Source organism: Pyrus communis, chromosome 17 (genome assembly GCF_041283825.1).
Source record: "Pyrus communis isolate YQ-2024b chromosome 17, ASM4128382v1, whole genome shotgun sequence".
Lineage (NCBI taxonomy): Eukaryota > Viridiplantae > Streptophyta > Magnoliopsida > Rosales > Rosaceae > Pyrus > Pyrus communis.
This window is the reverse complement of record NC_142581.1, coordinates 6,490,564-6,509,847: the sequence shown is the minus strand read 5'-3', so window position 1 is coordinate 6,509,847 and position 19,284 is coordinate 6,490,564. Positions and strand designations below refer to the sequence as shown.

Below are 19,284 nucleotides of genomic sequence, written 5' to 3'. Positions count from 1 at the left end.
ATAAATATATATTTTAGTATTTTTATTAGAATTAAGTATCTAAAACCCCTCAACCTTTCAGTATCATTCCAAATTGATCTCAACTTTTTTAAACATTCCAAACAAGTACCCCACTTATTGAAAATGTTATATTCGTTAAGCCCCAATTAAAAATTTGTTAATTAACTGGGGCTTACTTTATCTCCAAAATTAATAGAACTTCATGGAAGCATAACCTCCACCAACTAACGGTCACTACCACCCCATCATGCCATCACCTCCAAACCCAACACAAAACCACCAACTCCACCCTACAACTCAAGCCACCAACATTGAGAAGAAGGTCATGGAGGTTGCTGAAATGGTATAGACCATCATGACGCGGCCACCACCATCTTTACCGTCCACAAAGAAGAACTAGAAGTTTTACGAGCCAAGAATCAGCAAATGAGAAAATTACATGAGCAGAAACAAACTCCTTAAAACCCTAATTGTTCTTAACACTCTTTGTTCTTAGGAGATTGCCCTCCTAATGTAATTTCAAGTTTGGTTCATTTTCGATTCAATCAATACTTGTTTGATCATAGGGTTCCATATTATCTAATATATGTTTGAAATTCAAATTTTGAGCCAACTAATATTAATAATGACCATGATATACTTAATTGGTGGGTTTTGAATATAATCTATATTTGAGATATTAACTAGAGCCTAACGGAAATGACATTTTCAATAGATTAGGTACTTGTTTGTTAAAAAGGTTGAGATCGATTTGGAATAACACTAAAAAGTTGGGAGGTTTAGGTACTTAATCCTTTTTATTATATAATATGTATTTGAAATATCAGTGGTCGTTGGATTTGCATGAGATTGAATTTGAACCCTTTGTGAAAACTAAAACTCCCTCTCTCGCTCAGAAGTCCCTCCCAGTGCCATCATCTCTCTCGACTCCGACTCCCCCTCTCTGTTTCTTCTCTGGCCACACCACAGCCCACACCACACCACAACACACCTCAAAGTTCATCTTCTCCAACAACTCCGACACCCTCTCTCTGTTTCTTCTCGACTCTGACTCCTTCGCTCTATTTCGATTTGAGGATTGAATCGGGTTTTCGATTTGGGGTTTTAAAAATCGAATTATCGTTTTCGATTTAGGGATTTTAAAATCGAGGTTTTCAATTGGGGATTTAATAAAAAATAAAAAATAAAAAAACCCCAATTAGGGTTTTTAAATTTCAGTTTGGGTTTAATGTGGTTTGTTTTTTATTATTTATGGCTATTGGTTGTCGATGGTCGAGGTTTGAATCCTCCTACAGTTTGAAGCTGCAAGGGATTCCGATTTCCCGCATAAAAAAAAACCGAAATAATTTTAAGATTACCGATTTTCGGTAACAGAAATTTCAGTTCAGGATTGGTTCCTTATTCCAATATTTACGATTCGAGCTGAACTGAAACCAGCCCTAATAAACTACCATATATTATGGCGATCAGAAAACGAGATTGTGTTCAATGCTGTTTAGCATTGATTGAATTGATTAAAAAAACCAAAATTGAGATGAAAAGAATTGAACATGTTTAGTAGTCTACATCTGTAAGGTTGGCCTTAATTCTATAAAATTGTTAATATTTTGATACTTTTGCATAATCCACAAGGACCACAACCCTACCGATGGGATTTTAGATAACTAATGTATCACATAATTTTGCTCATTTACGGCGATAAGCAGAAACAAATTAAAAATTGTGATGCAATTATACCCAGTCCCGCCCATGCAAGATGTTACGTGGTGCCATTTGCAACCATAGTGTCCTTGTCTACGCAAAAATATTATATGAACTTTCCTATTTTTGAACTTCTTTTAACTCTCCTCTTTAGCAAGCACATCTTGTAATCAATAATTTCATGTGGGACCTCTCACTAGTACAAAATCTGTTTTGCGTGACGGAAACTTGCCCGACGAAGCAAATTTTGTCGCGCAAGGTTTGTTTGCGCGACGGAGGCAACAAAGCGTCACGCAAAATTTCTTTGCGTGACGAAACTTTGCGTGACGAAGTATAACGTCACGCAAAACAGTTTTGCGCGACAGATATATACATAACGTCACGCAAAACTGTTTTGCGCGACGAAGAGACACCTCCGTCGCGCAAAACAGTTTTGCGCGACGTTATGCTTCATCGCGCAAAGTTTTACGCGACGTACATAAACCCTTCGTCACGCGATGTTGGGAAAAAAACGGTAATTAACCTTGGTTTCGCGCCAAAATCTTGCGGGACGCACAATTGTGTTGCGCAAACTACCTTTGCGTGACGAATCTATTATTCGTCGCGCAAAACTATTTTGCGTGACGTGACGTTCGTCGCGCAAAGTGGACGACTTTTAGCCCCGTTACTTGATCTCCGAACGTTTGTTTTTTGTGATTTTTTACGTATACGATCTCCACGCATATACAAACAAGTTTGACGGTTCGATCGTTCAAATTAGTTTTCAACAATCCGTATCCCATCAAAACAATAGATTCGCTAACACTTTTGGAATTTATTTATACTTTCATTAAGTATAACATAAGATTTTGTGGTATCCACTAGCGTAAATATTTGAAATTGACGATCGAATTAGTTCATTGTATTCATATAGGATCAAGGAGTGTATCTGTAAAAAATCACCAAAATCGGAGTTAAAACTACCGTTGAATCATGCTTTTTCGTTTTTAACCGTCCAAATATTTTGTCCCGTTACTTGATCTCTGAACGTTTGTTTTTTGTGATTTTTTACGTATACGATCTCCACGCATATACAAACAAGTTTGATGATTCGATCGTTCAAATTAGTTTCCAACAATCCGTATCCCATCAAAACGATAGATTCACTAACACTTTTGGAATTTATTTATACTTTCATTAAGTATAACATAAGATTTTGTGGTATCCACTAGCGTACATATTTTAAATTGACGATCGAATTAGTTCATTGTATTCATATAGGATCAAGGAGTGTAGCTGTAAAAAATCACCAAAATCGGAGTTAAAACTACCGTTGAATCATGATTTTTCGTTTTTAACCGTCCAAATGTTTTGTCCCGTTACTTGATCTCCGAACGTTTGTTTTTTGTGATTTTTTACGTATACGATCTCCACGCATATACAAACAAGTTTGACGGTTCGATCGTTCAAATTAGTTTCCTACAATCCGTATCCCATCAAAACGATAGATTCACTAACATTTTTGGAATTTATTTATACTTTCATTAAGTATAACATAAGATTTTGTGGTATCCACTAGCGTAAATATTTTAAATTGACGATCGAATTAGTTCATTGTATTCATATAGGATCATGGAGTGTAGCTGTAAAAGATCACCAAAATCGGAGTTAAAACTACCGTTGAATCATGATTTTTCGTTTTTAACCGTCCAAATGTTTTGTCCCGTTACTTGATCTCCGAACGTTTGTTTTTTGTGATTTTTTACGTATACGATCTCCACGCATATACAAACAAGTTTGACGGTTTGATCGTTCAAATTAGTTTCCTACAATCCGTATCCCATCAAAACGATAGATTCACTAACACTTTTGGAATTTATTTATACTTTCATTAAGTATAACATAAGATTTTGTGGTATCCACTAGCGTAAATATTTTAAATTGACGATTGAATTAGTTCATTGTATTCATATAGGATCAAGGAGTGTAACTGTAAAAAATCACCAAAATCGGAGTTACAACTACCGTTGAATCATGATTTTTCGTTTTTAACCGTCCAAATGTTTTGTCCCGTTACTTGATCTCCGAACGTTTGTTTTTTGTGATTTTTTACGTATACGATCTCCACGCATATACAAACAAGTTTGACGGTTCGATCGTTCAAATTAGTTTCCTACAATCTGTATCCCATCAAAACGATAGATTCACTAACACTTTTGGAATTTATTTATACTTTCATTAAGTATAACATAAGATTTTGTGGTAGCCACTAGCGTAAATATTTGAAATTGACGATCGAATTAGTTCATTGTATTCATATAGGATCAAGGAGTGTAGTTGTAAAAAATCACCAAAATTGGAGTTATAACTACCGTTGAATCATGATTTTTCGTTTTTAACCGTCCAAATGTTTTGTCCTGTTACTTGATCTCCGAACGTTTATTTTTTGTAATTTTTTACGTATACGATCTCGATGCATATACAAACAAATTTGACGGTTCGATTGTTCAAATTAGTTTCGTACAATCCCTATCCCATCAAGTTCAATGGTATATATATTTATTAAGTATATTTAAATTTATTTATTTTGTATGTATAACACTTAAGAAATTGAATGATATATATATTTATCAAGTAGCTTTAAATTTATTATTCTAGTTCGGGTCGAGTTTTTGTTAGAAAAATATATTATTGTGGATTTTATGTAAAAAAAAATTGATTTTGAAAGGAATAAAGTCATTTTATCAGTATTTAAAATAATTTAAAAAAAAAAAAAAAAAAAACCCTTGCGCGACGCTTGAATGTAGTCGTCACGCAAAAACAATTTGCGTGACATGAACTTGAATACCTACGTCACGCAATTTGTTACAATTTTGGCGTGCAATTGTAAAAATAAGGCGGTTTTTTTGAACTTTCCAAGTTCAATTATGCGCCCTTTCTTATGCCCAAATTCCTATAGCCTTCCTCATCATTTCACCCTTTCTTATACCTGGACTCCCGTAGCCTTTCTTATACCCAAATTCCTATAGCCTTCCTCATCATTTCACCCTTTCTTATCACTGGGTCTTTCACCCTTCCTCATCATCTCACCCTTCCTCATCATCTCGCCCTCTCTCTCCGTCTCTGTATCATCTTTTATATTTTGAACTCAGACCTCTGTTTTGAATCCAGATCTCTCTCCCTCTCGTTCTAAACGACGGGCAGCCACCACCCTTTCGTCATGCTTGTCTCTCTCATTAAAGGTAAGTCTAATTACAAATTATGAAATTGTGAAATTAAGGATTTTGATTGTGAATTGAGATGAATTTTAGAATTTAGGGTTTTAATTTGGGATAAATTACTCAGGCATGTGATGGATTTCAGGGTTTAAAAATTTGTGAATGGGATTTAGGGTTTTAATTTTGAAATGGGGATTGAATCAGGGTTTTTATTTGGGATAAATTATTACGAAATGGGGATTGAGTAAGGATTGCATGGTAAATATATTGGTGCCTCTGTTGCTGCTACTACTATTGGTACCTCAGTTTCATAGTGTTTGTTCCCTGCTGGATACCTGCTGTACAGTTTCATTTCTGTTTCTTCATAACTTTCTTGGTCCTGGGATATATGCATATTGAGTACAACAAATGTCCATTGTTCTCTAACTGTTGGGCTTTACTATCTTTGTAGCCGCCTGCCTAACATTTTTTAAGCTCTACAGTCTACCATCCAATTTAATGAAAAATTCAAAGATTGGACGGTATTGATTGCAGAAATGAAAAAAATACCATGATATTAGAAAGGTGAATGTAATTGTGTTAGAAGAAGCGTCTAGCATGATGGGTTATATTTTAACTTTCTATTTCTAAAATTTTTTCGTTCTGGAGTATCATTTACCTCAATTGTTTTGTACTTTAATCTTTACAAATTTTCATTGTGGAGTATGATTTACCTCAACTAACAACTTTTCATTGTTTAACTTTTTCCTCCCTTAGATAGTTGCATATGTTTGATTTGTTAATCTGCTTCTTACACATGTTGTTTCCTAATGGTGTAGGTGGGTTGCCGGATGCATGTGCAGATTACTCGAATAGACGAAGCTAAAAATGACTTGGTATTGAGTGAGAAAGAAGCTTGGGTCAGTTGGATTTCGACATTTGATTTATTCATGTTTTTTGTTGCTTGCAATGTTCTCTCAATGTTTGTTCTGAGATTCTATGTTCGTATTTTTCATAAGAACTGACATTGGTTTGCCATATAATGTTTCAGGAACTTATACAACAACTAATCACCTTGCTTAGCTCTCACGAGACATACTTAACAGGTTAACAAACACTAACCTATAAACTGATCTGCTGAGCGGGACCATTAACCTCTGTTTATATCCCCGCCACTCATCTTTTGGCACTTATCAATAGCAAAATCTAGAATTGCAGAAACCCCAATTTTAATGAATATTATTTTTAGTTGATAATTAAAATTAATTGATGATTAATCTATTCCATTGTGCCTTATTTTATCGCCAAATACTTTGAATATTCATTAGCAAAAGATATAGGGTTCACTATTTAATGAATACAATTTTGATCGTGGATTGCATTTCTTGAGTTATAAATGTGGTCAATCCATTATTTACTAGCTGAATAATCATAATGTTTTGGCCACTTATCTTGAATTTTGTTCAAATTGAAGAAGTCACATGTTTCTTTCCGTTGTTGAGGTAATCTCTGTTGAAAACTTCTGTTTCTTTTTTCTATTTGCAGGTAAAGCTTCAATTACCATATAAAGTTTACGTTTTTCATGATTTCTTGAATTAGGGTTTTAAACAATGGAAATACTGCTAGATTCTTATCATTATGTGCAAATTACTGGCGATTTGGATTGGTGCCTAATTGATTCAGTGGAACATTAAAATTTTTTGCTAATTTGCTAACTATTGTTTACTAGGTAAGATTAGAAATGGGCTGTTGTGTCATCCCAATTTAATATGATAATGTTGATAGTTGAACATGTAATTCTTTATTTTGTTTTCCCCAGGCTCCTGATCCTTGAAAGTACTTTCAGAGAGGTACCTCCTCTTCCAGATTGACCACAGGAGAGGTCATTGCCCTCAAAGAGGAAGTGACAACCTTGAAAGGTAAGCTTGCGGCCCAGGACGAGCAAATGAGGGCTCGGGACGAAGAGATGAGGGCCTGGGACGAGCTAATAAGGGCCCAGGGTGAGCAGATGAGGACCCAAGGCACGCAGATGGGTATGATTCTACAGGCCTTAGCGATGTCCGGTCTTCAAATCCCGATGCCAGCACCTGATCTTGATCCACCTTCGACTTCCCAGCCATTTTGCCCACTCGAAACCCAATAGCATGATGTATCAAACTTAGAAGATTACTTGTAGTTTTTTCTTTTGTTTGGACATCTTGTACGTATATTTTCATATATTTTAAAATTAAATATTTTTTTTCTTTGTTTATTAATTATTGTTTAGAATTTAATTACAATATTTATTAAAAATTAAATAAAAATATTTTTGTAAAAAAAAAAAGAAAAAAAAAAATAATGGTTTGCGTGACGAAGAACCATACAACGTCGTGCAAACCCGCTTTGCATGACGTAGGTACATACGTCACGCAAAGCGGGTTTGCGTGACGTAGTTACATACGTCACGCAAAGCGGGTTTGCACGACGTAAGACATGCGTGCCGCAAAGTGGGTTTGCGTGACGTACGTACCTACGTCGCGCAAAGTGGGTTTGCGCGACGTAGGATATTTCTTCGTCCCGCAAATCCTGGTTTCACAGCCTTGGCGCGACGCTTGTCGCGCGACGAAGGTTTGTCGAGCAAATATTTGCGCGACATTTTCTTGATTTTGCGCGACGTAGGACCTACGTCGCGCAAAGTATTTTTTGTACTAGTGTCTCCTTATTTAATTAGGCAACGTCTTTTTAATCCATTAAGCTTATTTGTTTTTATTGCTCATCAATAAGAATTGAATATACGATCTCGATCTCGTGATGCTTTGGTGACCCAATTGAAATCTCAAACATCTGTTTATCTAAGATCACAACAAATTCCGATGTATTTATTCCCCGGCAAAAAGACATTCTATACTGCGTAATTATATACCTTGGTCTAATGGATTTTGTGATAAATTAAAGAATAATTAATAATCAAAGCTTAATTGTTGCATTAATTCTTGAACTTTAATCAAAGCTTAATTGTAGCATTAATTCTTGAACTTTAACCCTAGTTTAGTTTTAGTTCCTAAACTCTCATGTTAGTTTATTAGTCCTTGAATCTAACAATGTGTTGTACCATTCATCATTTTCATTAATGATGTCTGTTTTTAAATTTAAGGTTAGATTAGGCAACGTGATTTTAAAGTTGGTAGGAGATCGTACTATGATTGAACTTAAACAACTAACAAATCACATATTGAACTATGGAAAAAAATTCCTATGTATCAGTTAATTTTCTTACAAACAAAATCTGATTTTCTTAGGTTTTTTTTTCTTTCTCATTTCTCATTTTTAAATTCACTTTTAGTGATGTGGGATGAAATTTCTAATACACTCCTAGATTTAACGGAAAAAGGACGGCGGTAGTGAAAAAGACCAATGGTAAAACACATCGTTAAGTTTGAGTAAGAAAACTAATGTGAAAGTTCAAGGACTATACTTAAACTAGGCGTAAAGTTAAATGACTATTGTTACAATTAAATCAATAATAATCAATAATGCTAGAGTCGTCAAATTTGTTTATCAAATATTTTGTCAACATTAGTACAATGAAAACGAATAGGAAAGAAGATTAATTTCAACTTAGGTATTGAATAAAGAGGTCATTACACTCTATCACTAAAACAAGCCCATATATATTTGAGTAATGTGAGATTCAGTCATTGAATTATTACCTAACTGAAAACTAAGTTATTAGATTTTATAATATTTTTTGAAAAAATGTCAATATTTTTTTTAACTGTCAGTTTCCCCTACTATAAGATTTGAAGTCGTTAGAGTATTTCCGATAGAAGATGCAAAATGCATGTAATTACGACTCTACATTTTTTGTTGGCCAAAAAACTCTCAAGTGGGAGAGATGTAAATATGACCTGAAGATGTAAATAAAAATGTAAATTTACGTTTTTTTTAATTATATTTATGAGGTGGACCCTGCCTGTCACATCCCGGCCCGACTCTACCGTAGCACGATATTGTCTGCTTTGGGCCTCCAGCACACCCTCACGGTTTTGTTTCTGAGAAATCATACGAGAACTTCCCAGTGGGTCACCCATCATGGGAGTGCTCTCGCGCGCTACTCGCTTAACTTCAGAGTTCCGATTAACTTTGAAGCCAGTGAGCTCCCAAAAGGCCTCGTGCTAGGTAGAGATGAGAATAAACATATAAGGATCACTCTCCTAGGCGACGTGGGATCTAACAATCCACCCCCTTAGGGGCCTGACGTCCTTGTTGGCACACCACGGCCAGGGTTAGGCTCTGATACCAAATTGTCACATCCCGGCCCGGGCGGGATCACTTCTCGGCCCCGATTCCACCATAGCACAATATTGTCCGCTTTGGGCCCCCAGCACACCCTCACGGTTTTGTTTCTGGGAACTCACACGAGAACTTCCCAGTGGGTCACCCATCATGGGAGTGCTCTCGCGTGCTACTCGCTAAACTTCAAAGTTCCGATGAATTCTGAAGCCAGTGAGCTCCCAAAAGGCCTCGTGCTAGGTAGAGATGGGAATAAACATATAAGGATCACTCCCTTAGGCGATGTGGGATCTAACAATGCCACCGAGAACCTAGAGGGGAGAGGTGTATTGTTGATCGCGTGTACCCAGGATGTCCAGTGATGGTGGAGGATGTTGTTATACCAACTGACCTTATCCTGTTAGATATTGTTGACTTTGATGTGATTTTGGGCATGGATTGGTTGCATTTCAATCGTGCCAATATTGATTGTTACGTGAAAATAGTTACCTTCCATCGTCTTGGATTACCTATGGTTACTTTTGTGGGTGAGCAGAGTGGGGTGAGACATGCCGTTATTTCTGCTGTGCGAGCAAAAAGGCTGCTATCAAAGGGTTTCCAGGGATACTTAGCTCATGTGGTGTTGAACGATGTTGCTCCTAGTAGTGTGGAGGATGTAAGGGTAGTTAGGCATTTTCCTGATGTTTTCCTTGATGATTTACCTAGTTTGCCGCCAGACCGAGATGTGGAGTTCACCATTGATTTGCTTCCGCACTATGCACATGGTTACGTCACCCTCACGTGACAGCTAGCATGCCCTGATTTCGGTCGGGGTGTGTCACTGCCAGTTTAAGAGAGAAAAATAAATAGGACCCTAAATTTGCACCTCTTCCATCGAAGTAGAACTAAAATATACATCTCTTGAAAATATAAAATTAATGTAAATCTAGCTTTTACAGTTTAGTGATATTCCTCTTCACTTGTAAGTGAGAGGTCTTAGGTTCGATTCTTGCTAAAGACAAATTTGAACCACGTTATTGCTAGCCCATTGTGAGGTTTGACCCACTCTCATACCCCTTTAGTGTAGATAATATCGTTTGTTAAGAAAAAAAAAAGTATGGATGAAATGACAATTTCTAATGAGTTTAAGGACTTCTTTTTGTTGAAAAAATAATAATTTAAGAACTTAACTTTCACTCGAATAATAATTCAAGGATGAAATCCACAATTTACTCTATATATTTGGATGCTCAGGGGTTGTAGTTCTAGTGACACATATTTGTTTTCATCCAATTTGATAATTTTACAAATCAACTTGTGTACAGTAATAACAAAGTCACTATGTGTCTTTAATATAGTCAAGTTAGTATTATGTAACATTGGATTGTAAAATTTGACGCTTATATTGTAATTTTACATCCTTGTGATTCAAACATTGAATCTTTACATTATGTTGAAATTAACACCATTAAACGTGAAGTTATGAAGTCTATTTTAGTCAACTGGTCTTTGAGATTTGCATAATTCCTCATTTTGGTCACTGAAATTATCCACCATTAATCATTTTAGTCATTGTGTAAAAACTTATGTTAAATAAGGATTAAAATAACAAAATTACCCTCAATTTAATAAACAACAGACTAAAGTGATTTGACAAAAATCGAGGATATTTTTGCCATTTTGCCCTTATTTGATTGAGATTTTTCACGGAATGACCAAAATGATTTATTGTGGACAAACTTAGGACCAATTTTATCGATTTCAAATCTCAAGAACCAAAGTGAGAAGTTATGCAAATCTCAATGACCATTTTGGCTAAAAAGCCTATTTGTTTTTCGATAAATATTTTTTTCAAATTTCTGATTATATGAATATGATATATACGTTATTTTGTTTAATTCAAAATGTAATATGATCTAGTGACATTTCTCATCGGTTATAAGTAGAAGGTATTAAGTTCTACTGTGAATGATGAATTTGATACTAATTTGTTATAGTCAACTCATTGTGCAGTTTAGCCTAAATTTCAAACCCTTTAATATAAATATATCGATGTACAATGAAATAACTAAATATTATTCCTCATCTTATCAAAAAGGAAAACAAGTTGCATGCCCTGAAGTAAATAGGAATGCTTGATTCATAAATTTGTGTTGTGCCTGTCATGATGTATATGCCACAGTATTCAACCCAGTCATGCACACATTGCAAGTCCTGCCAAGAAACCATGTCCTTGTAGGCCATCCTGATTTCAGGGCAATTCCCCATGCATATCCGTCTTGGGCGCGCTTTAATGGGTTCTTCTGTAGCTGTCATGTACCCAGGGGCAAAGGCAAGTAATTGGGTTTTCTCTCTTTAGTCATTATTCAACTCCAAAAAATGATCATCATTATATTGGAGTAAAAACCATACATAAACACAGCTTTTCATGCAAACACAAGTGAGAAAAATTTTAATGGCATGAGTTCTGAAAACCAGTAACGTTTAAATTATATCGAACCAAGACCGATCAATATTCTACGCTGCACCCAGTGTTTATTGAATTTATTGATCAACGAAATAAGTTATTGCTCGCATCACTTAGCTCATGGGGATATAGCTCAGTTGGTAGAGCTGCACTCCCTAATTGCTGAGTCAAGTCAAATACAGGAAAGTCCCACAAAAAAATCTTGGGCAATATCTTCTCATATGTATACTACAATGATATGCATAAAATTTTCTTCACGTAACATTGTATTAATGTCAGATGATATTACGGATTTTCAAGTTTCTGATTGAATGAGGTCAAACTGCAGTCAAGGTAAAAAAGCCTCATAACACAGTACACTCCCTTTCTTCTGCCAATGCCCAAGGGTAATTGGCCCCTTTAATATTTAGAGTTTATAGCAATCCACTAGCGCAATTGAAGGTTTCAATTCTCTTTTTTTTTTTTTCTTTTTTTTTTTTCTTGCACACTTCTAGGATCCTCACACAGCCAACCATCAAATAAGCCGTCTAATTAATTAGTTGATCAAGTCAAACCTAGATACTTTTCATAGCTTGCAGAAGCTGCAGATCGATCACCATTAATAAGAAAAAACAAACTTAGTTTTTAGCCATTTTGTGCAATATTTCAGATTCTCACAGTTACTGACATTGATCTCAAGGTCTTGTTACATATTATATAATTTGCTTCATTATTTAGTGTTAGGTACTATAAGGTAGACCAAGAGATAATAACTATATATTTGGTGAAGAAGAATATTTGGATGCTCTGCTTTGCGTATGTATAATGAGCATGAACTATGCTGGGCATCCCATGTTACAAATATTGTGTAATTTTTCATGGAACTTTTACATTTCTGTGCCCATGGAGCCATATCGACCACATTGAGCTAGCAAGCCAAGAAAATAAGATCGTACGTACGTAGATGTACGTAGAGCTTTCTTTTGTTCAGATTGATTTCCCATACCTCTTCATTTTGACCTCATTTTCTCATACCTTAGGCATGCCGTGTACCTATAATCATGTTATTGGTGAGTATTAAAATAGATAATACTAGGTAGACCAAATTTTTAAACAAAATGATGTGTCATCAATAAGAAATAAGAGGTGGCAAAATTTTAATGTGGGTTACAAAATTATCTTCGACGTTCCTGATATCATTAGCAGTGCACGTGCATGGCATGCACCTCAGTACTTCAAAAGAAATAGAATATGCTGAAGTTGCAAAGGTTACTCACTAGGGCATGAGAAATATTGTCTTATCAACATTATATTATAAAAATATCATATTTAAATTATATTTTATAGATCACATAATGTGACGGTCAAAGATTAGATATCTTCTTTAAATATTTTTTTTCATTGAAATATGGCATTCTTGGTTGACAAGAATTACTTTGACATCTCACTTTTTATTTCCTCAGGTTGTAGGTCGAGAGAAGGACATTTCAATCCCTCTGGACTTAACAACAATTCAACTTTTCCAACCAGAAGAAAAAGAACACTTCAACACTAGCCAAGAAAGGTATTCGTGCACCTTTTTTTTTAATTTTTTTTTTATTATTTCATGATATAGATCTTTGCACAATTGGTAAAAGCAAATGCAGGCCTAGAACATATTTGCATAATGATAACCACACATCATTAATTTTTCTCTCCTACACACCTCTTTTTATTTAAGTCACCGAAACTGAATTGATTAAACGAAAATTATGATTAAAATTAATCATGAGTGTACATGAGAAGAAAATTTGGGTATGGTTATCATTTTGCTCTATAAGATGGGCAAATATTAATTATTCCTAACCCTACTTGAGCAGTTTCCTCAACCTGAAATAAAACCTTAAAAGGCATCTTGGGCCTGGGCCTGTCTTTGGGCCCTGGGTGTCGGCATAAGAGGACAAACTAATTGGGTGCACCTGGAATCTGAGGTTGGTCACTAAATATGCCTACACTATGCGCAAAGCCTAAATATGATGTATAGTCGTTTTGCGCGGATGACTGGTATGGATATTAGTCTTCAAGTCTCTAATGACACCACTCATTCCATTTTTTGTTTGTCACTAAATAATCACACATTCATGCGTAACCTAACTAAATGGGAAACTGTTGTAGATGTTGCTTTTGCTAAATTGGGCCTAAAGAGACATTTTCTTAGCTTTTGGAGGAGCCTTCGAGTGTTTATGTCCGATTATTCATGACCACGGGATAGGCCTGCACTCGATCCCAGTTGTTACTTAGTTGTTTTAGGCTTTTTCCACTTGTCCCAAAATAAAAAATAAAAAAAAGAAATCCCTGATTGTATATAAACATCAACATATGTTTGTCATGAAGAATTTGATTTTTGTACTTAAACATATACCAGCTGAACCAAAATTTTGTTGTCCTACTCAAAATGGCATTTCATTTGTGTGGTTAATAATGTTTGATATTTTTTCTTTTTGTTTTTGGGGAGGGACGGGGGTGGGGTTTTAATTGATAATCAAGATTAACGATGATCACAACTTTGACAGAGTGATAAATCATTATTGTTCTGTCATATTAGATGGAATTCAAGTCGTTTATTCAATAATCGCTGGGCAGGAAAAATCTGGCCAAAGTAATGAAATATTTGAAAATTTCTTGACACCCTTGCACGAACTGCATTCGTCCGGAACAACCTGCCTAACCTATAACCAATTGGTTATGGCAGGGACGAGTGTGTTCAACACAACTTGTATTTTCCAATCACAGATCAGCTCAGAATTTGATGAGTTTGTACGAAATGAGTCAAATGACCAATCACTGTTGTTTGTCTAGGATAACTTAATTTGGATTGTAAATTTGACTCAAAATTCCAACTTGGGCTTTGAAATAGGGTTTTGAAGCTCAATCTCTCGTGCCCTCAGTTAAGGGACAACACTTCTCCTTCCCAGTAAGAGAAAATTCCTCCTTGCCCCACTAATATCGCCTCATTTAGCGGTACAAATGTTATAATTGAAATGAGATAATTTATCTTTATATCATTACCTAAATATTACTTTTAGAAAAATCTTTCGATTTGAAAACCGTTTCGTCATTCATGCACGTCAAACAAATTGACAATTAATTCATCACAAGAATGCCATTGTGAGTGTTTGACAAATATAAATGACTGAACACACTCAAAATTGAATAAATTTTCTTGAGAAATTATCTTTAGATAATGATAAAGAAAATGAACAATTTTATTTTTAAAGTTTGTGCGATCAAAGTAATGTCAGATTAAACGGCAAGGAGGACTTTCACATTACTGAGACTTAGGGAAGGGACAATACTTGGGTACAGGCTAGGCAGTACTCAATTTACTCACCTTATTAAGTAGCCCAATAAAAATGCAACACCTGTCTCCATAAAAACACCCTTTCACATTAAACCATAAACGAAACACTCATCATCTTCTTCCTAGACGCAGACATTCCACGTTCCACACACTTTCAAGTAGCCTCACCAGTCACCACCCACTACCCACTCCCATCTCTCCTCCAACCTCTGTCCTCCATCGATCACACCCCACACTCCACTCCATCCTCCAATGGTCAAGCCACCCCAGACCTCCGATATCTCTCCTCCATCGTCACCCTTCAACTGCAACACTGACAAAAACCAATAAATCCGAAATAGGTGTGGTAGAAATCCATTTTGATGTGATTTTTCAAACTCTAATCTCTTAGTTGCGGTAAAAATTTAACCTTTTTTTTTTCCCGTAACATGTCAAAATTTAACTTTAAAAGCATGAAAAATCATTAATTCTCAGTAAAGATTCAAATGATCTTGATTATGAAGCATGTGTTGATGACGAGGAGCGAGATGCGAGATGCGTAGAGGAGGGGATGGGGCTGACGGCAACCATGACAGATTTGCCATGGTAACCTAGAAAGGGGAGGAAGATGATGGCGTTTGGTTATAGGTTTAGAGGGAAGAAGATGCTGTTTGGTTGTAGGTTTGTATTAATTTGTTTTTTTTTTTTTTTACAGGTGTTGTGATTTTAGTGGGCCAACTAAGAGGGTGATTAAATTGGATACTGACAAGGCAGTACCCAAGTATTGTCCTGGTCACTCATTGATTGGGTTTAGTTGAAAGGATTGTGATTTTCACACATCCTTAACTACTTTTCTCACATCCTTTCTATGTTTTAGAGGCTTTTGGATCTAGGTCCAAAAACTTAAGTAGTTTTTCGGACTAAATCTAGTTATCCAATTACATATTTTGATATCAATTTTGCCCCTTCAAATAAAAATATTTAATTTCTTTAATTTTTTTTATCATTTATTCAGTTTTTAAATTTTGAATCTTTAAATACTCAAACTAAAATATTATCTAGTAACTACCTAATATTTATGAAGAAAACAAGACCGTTATAATCTAGTAACTACCTACCTATTGTATAGGAAGAAAATGGTTTATACCTACAAAGCAGATATACTCTACCTGAAAAATAAAAATAAACTACCTATTGTATTGGAAGAAAAATGTTGGGAACCTACATGGCGGAACATAAAAATATAAATATGATATAACATACCCCCATTAAAGGAACGAATTTGGAGGAAAGAACACAAAAATATCACCCATGAAAAGAAGAGACAAAAAAGAGGAGGATTGATAGAGGGAATTGTTTGGAAGAAGGAAAAAAAGGAGGGATGAAGCGGACTGGGGGTTGAGGTGATTATATGGATATAACTAATCCTACAATTAAGGGATTAGTTAAACCACAAATTATCTCATAATTAAGAAATTGTGTGTATTTACTACGATTCGAAAGTCTAAGGGGTAAATATGGTACAAACCACAAATAAACATACATTGAATCTCAATTATTGGATCTATTTCAATGAAGTGGACTAATTGGATCTATATCAAGTTATCCCTATTTTTTAGTACTTAATTGATATCTTACTATTTAATTTTTCATATATACCCTTCCTACTTTTTGATGGTAATTAATGAAAGATTAAATAGGAAAAGGCATATATGGAAGATTAAATAGTATGATACAAATTAAGTATTAAAAAAATATAAAAAAGTGTGAAAAAAGTAGTTAAGGGTATGTGAAAATCACAACCCTAGTCGAAACCCATGATGCCACAGGCCCACAAGTCGTACAAAGAAAAGTTGGTTACTATAGGTGTGAATTGTGAAAATCCCATTTGATCATTACCGCATAAAGATTTTTTAGTGTAAACAACATACGAGATGGTACATTATATGTTATTATACAAATAATGAGATATGTATGTTAAAAAATTAATAAATTAAAAAATAAAATCTCTCACTACTTGCATAAAAATAATTAATGTACCACTTATATTTCTATCATAATTAAAAATTTCTACAAAGGTCAACTCCTCCCTCCTCCGTAACTTTTATTTTTCCTTGCACATTCTCTGTTATATCTCTCTCCATTTCTGAACCCTTGGTTTTATTTCGAGATTCTGGTTTTTTTTTTTTTTTTTTTTTTTTTTTGATAACTTCCTTCAGTCTCTCTCTCTGCCCCACGCTAAGATACCGCATTATGGGTTCACCTTTTTCCTCATTATTTTAATCATTTCTTTCAGTTATATAAAAATCTCTCTTTTTAGTATCAAAAGGCCAGGCAACAAATATATTGCAGCTGCCCTCTCTGTCATGGAGAAGTCTTGCGATTCATCTCTGCTCAAAGCTGTTCCTTCAAAAGAAACCACATATTCATGCACTGAGGAGGAGAGTGGTTGGACTGCTTACTTTGAAGACTTCTCAAACAACAATAATAACAGAAGAGAAGAAGGAGGAGGAGGAGGAGCTCAAAGTTTTGGCTGCACCTCTTCTTTGGTTTCTGATGCTGCTTCTGGTGTTGCATGGAAATTAGTTTCCCACAACAATCAAAACCATGCAGGCTCTATTGGGGTCGCACCCAATAACATTTCCAAGAAATTAAGCTTCAAGAATACAAGAACCAAAAAGATTTCTGGTGATGATTTGGAGGACACTGCTAGTTCTCCGGTTAATAGTCCCAAGGTCCTTCTTTATTTAGATCCACACATACAAATTAATTGTTCCCTTTTTCTTTTCTTTTTGCAATTTCTGTTAGTTTGTGGGAATTGACTTTTCTTTTGCGGTCGTTATTATTGTAATAGATTGGTGATTCGAGACCAGTTGGTATAAACCCAGATAGAGATAGATGATCTTCTTATGAGTATGAATTATTTGGTACTATTCTTTTTCTTTTCCTTATTATTTCTTCTATTAATACTCTCTTGAAAAGAGATTAATTATTTGATTAATTATGATCATTTTGTTTGGTCCTGATGGTTTTGTAGGGTAAGGAGGAGACTACTGTAGGACATTTTGCAGAGATGGAACAGGCAGATGATGAAAAAACTAGTGACTGTACGGACTTAAAGAAAAAGGGTTGTGCTTGGTTCCCATGTCCTTGTTGGTGAACTATCTTGGTTAATTTCACATTTTTCAAAGAAGAATCACTATCTCAACCTCTCTGCTAGTTGCACATGCTTTCTTCCTCTTCCATAACTTACTGTGTAAAGGAAATATCTGTCCATATAGTGTATATATAGTTCTTGTAAAATATGTGATCATTCCCTCTCTCTCTCTCTCTCTCTCTCTCTCTCTCTCTCTCTCTCTCTCTCTCTCTCTCTCTCTCTCTCTCTCTCTCTCTCTCTCTCTCTCTCTCTCTATGTATATATATATATGTGTGTGTACCTTTCATTTCTTCTATAGTCCAGATTTTTGCCAGATCAATCTTCCATCATGTATAATAACATGAACTATATTATATGGGTTTGTTATTTCACAATATATAGTACTAAACTAGCTAATTTATGTATAGATAAATCTTACCATAGTAAATAACTGGAAAATATTCTTTTGCTAGTATTATGTTGCTTGAATAAACCTAACGACTGTTGTGTACTTTCCTAAATGCGTGTTCTATAAATATTTAAGTCTGATAATTAACATAAGTGTTTGTCTAGCAATATAAATAGTTACTAATGGATTTGAAGTTACATGAAGTAGCTAAGACTAGTAAACAATTTTATCAATTAACTTGGATGCAATGTCTTAGACTGGAGATCTTCATTTGATGCCACAACGTGTCTTAATATTACGCAAGCCAAATTATATAACGTAAATCGTGTTATTTTTTGCAAGCTTCCCTCAAAAGTAACCCTAAAATTCAACAGTTTAATAAGGAAATTGTTATTAGTACTAAAAAAAATCTCAGTTTACACTCCAAACTCATTATAATTAGAAAGAAAAATACACTTGTGAAGAATGTACAATAAGATTTTTGAAGTGCTAATAACAATTCCCTTTAATTAAAAAAAAAAAAAGTAATGAAAGTAGCACATGAAAGTGATTGTGGTTAATTAACACAGTCATCAAACAAGGCCGCCCTTTTGCGCCCCCCTTGCTACATTTCTTCTCATCGACTCATCCACTGATCCCATGTATAAATATAAATAGTACCAAATAAGATATATATATTTTTTTCATTGTTACAAACGACATTATTATTCTAAGTTATATTGAGAAAAAAAATGTTAAAACTCAGGACGTAGTAAATTAAAACAAAATGTCCTATTAACCAACCAAAACGATACATGACTTGCAAATAAAATATGATAAAATTTAAGTAATTCTTATTCTAGAGAT

At 34.8% G+C, this 19,284-nt stretch overlaps 1 long non-coding RNA gene and 1 pseudogene across 2 annotated transcripts; both read left to right on the top strand.

Moving 5' to 3' along the window:
• The first annotated feature begins 5,530 nt into the window (after positions 1-5,530).
• On the top strand, positions 5,531-7,118 carry LOC148689330 (uncharacterized). Its single transcript, XR_015958691.1, has 2 exons — positions 5,531-5,797; positions 5,929-7,118. It is a non-coding gene; the product is annotated as an uncharacterized LOC148689330 (long non-coding RNA).
• A 10,065-nt stretch (positions 7,119-17,183) lies between these two features.
• LOC137749467 (vascular-related unknown protein 1-like) lies at positions 17,184-18,221 on the top strand (annotated as a pseudogene). Its single transcript, XR_015958725.1, has 3 exons — positions 17,184-17,628; positions 17,748-17,820; positions 17,931-18,221. The product of XR_015958725.1 is annotated as a vascular-related unknown protein 1-like (transcript).
• The last annotated feature ends 1,063 nt before the right edge of the window (positions 18,222-19,284 follow it).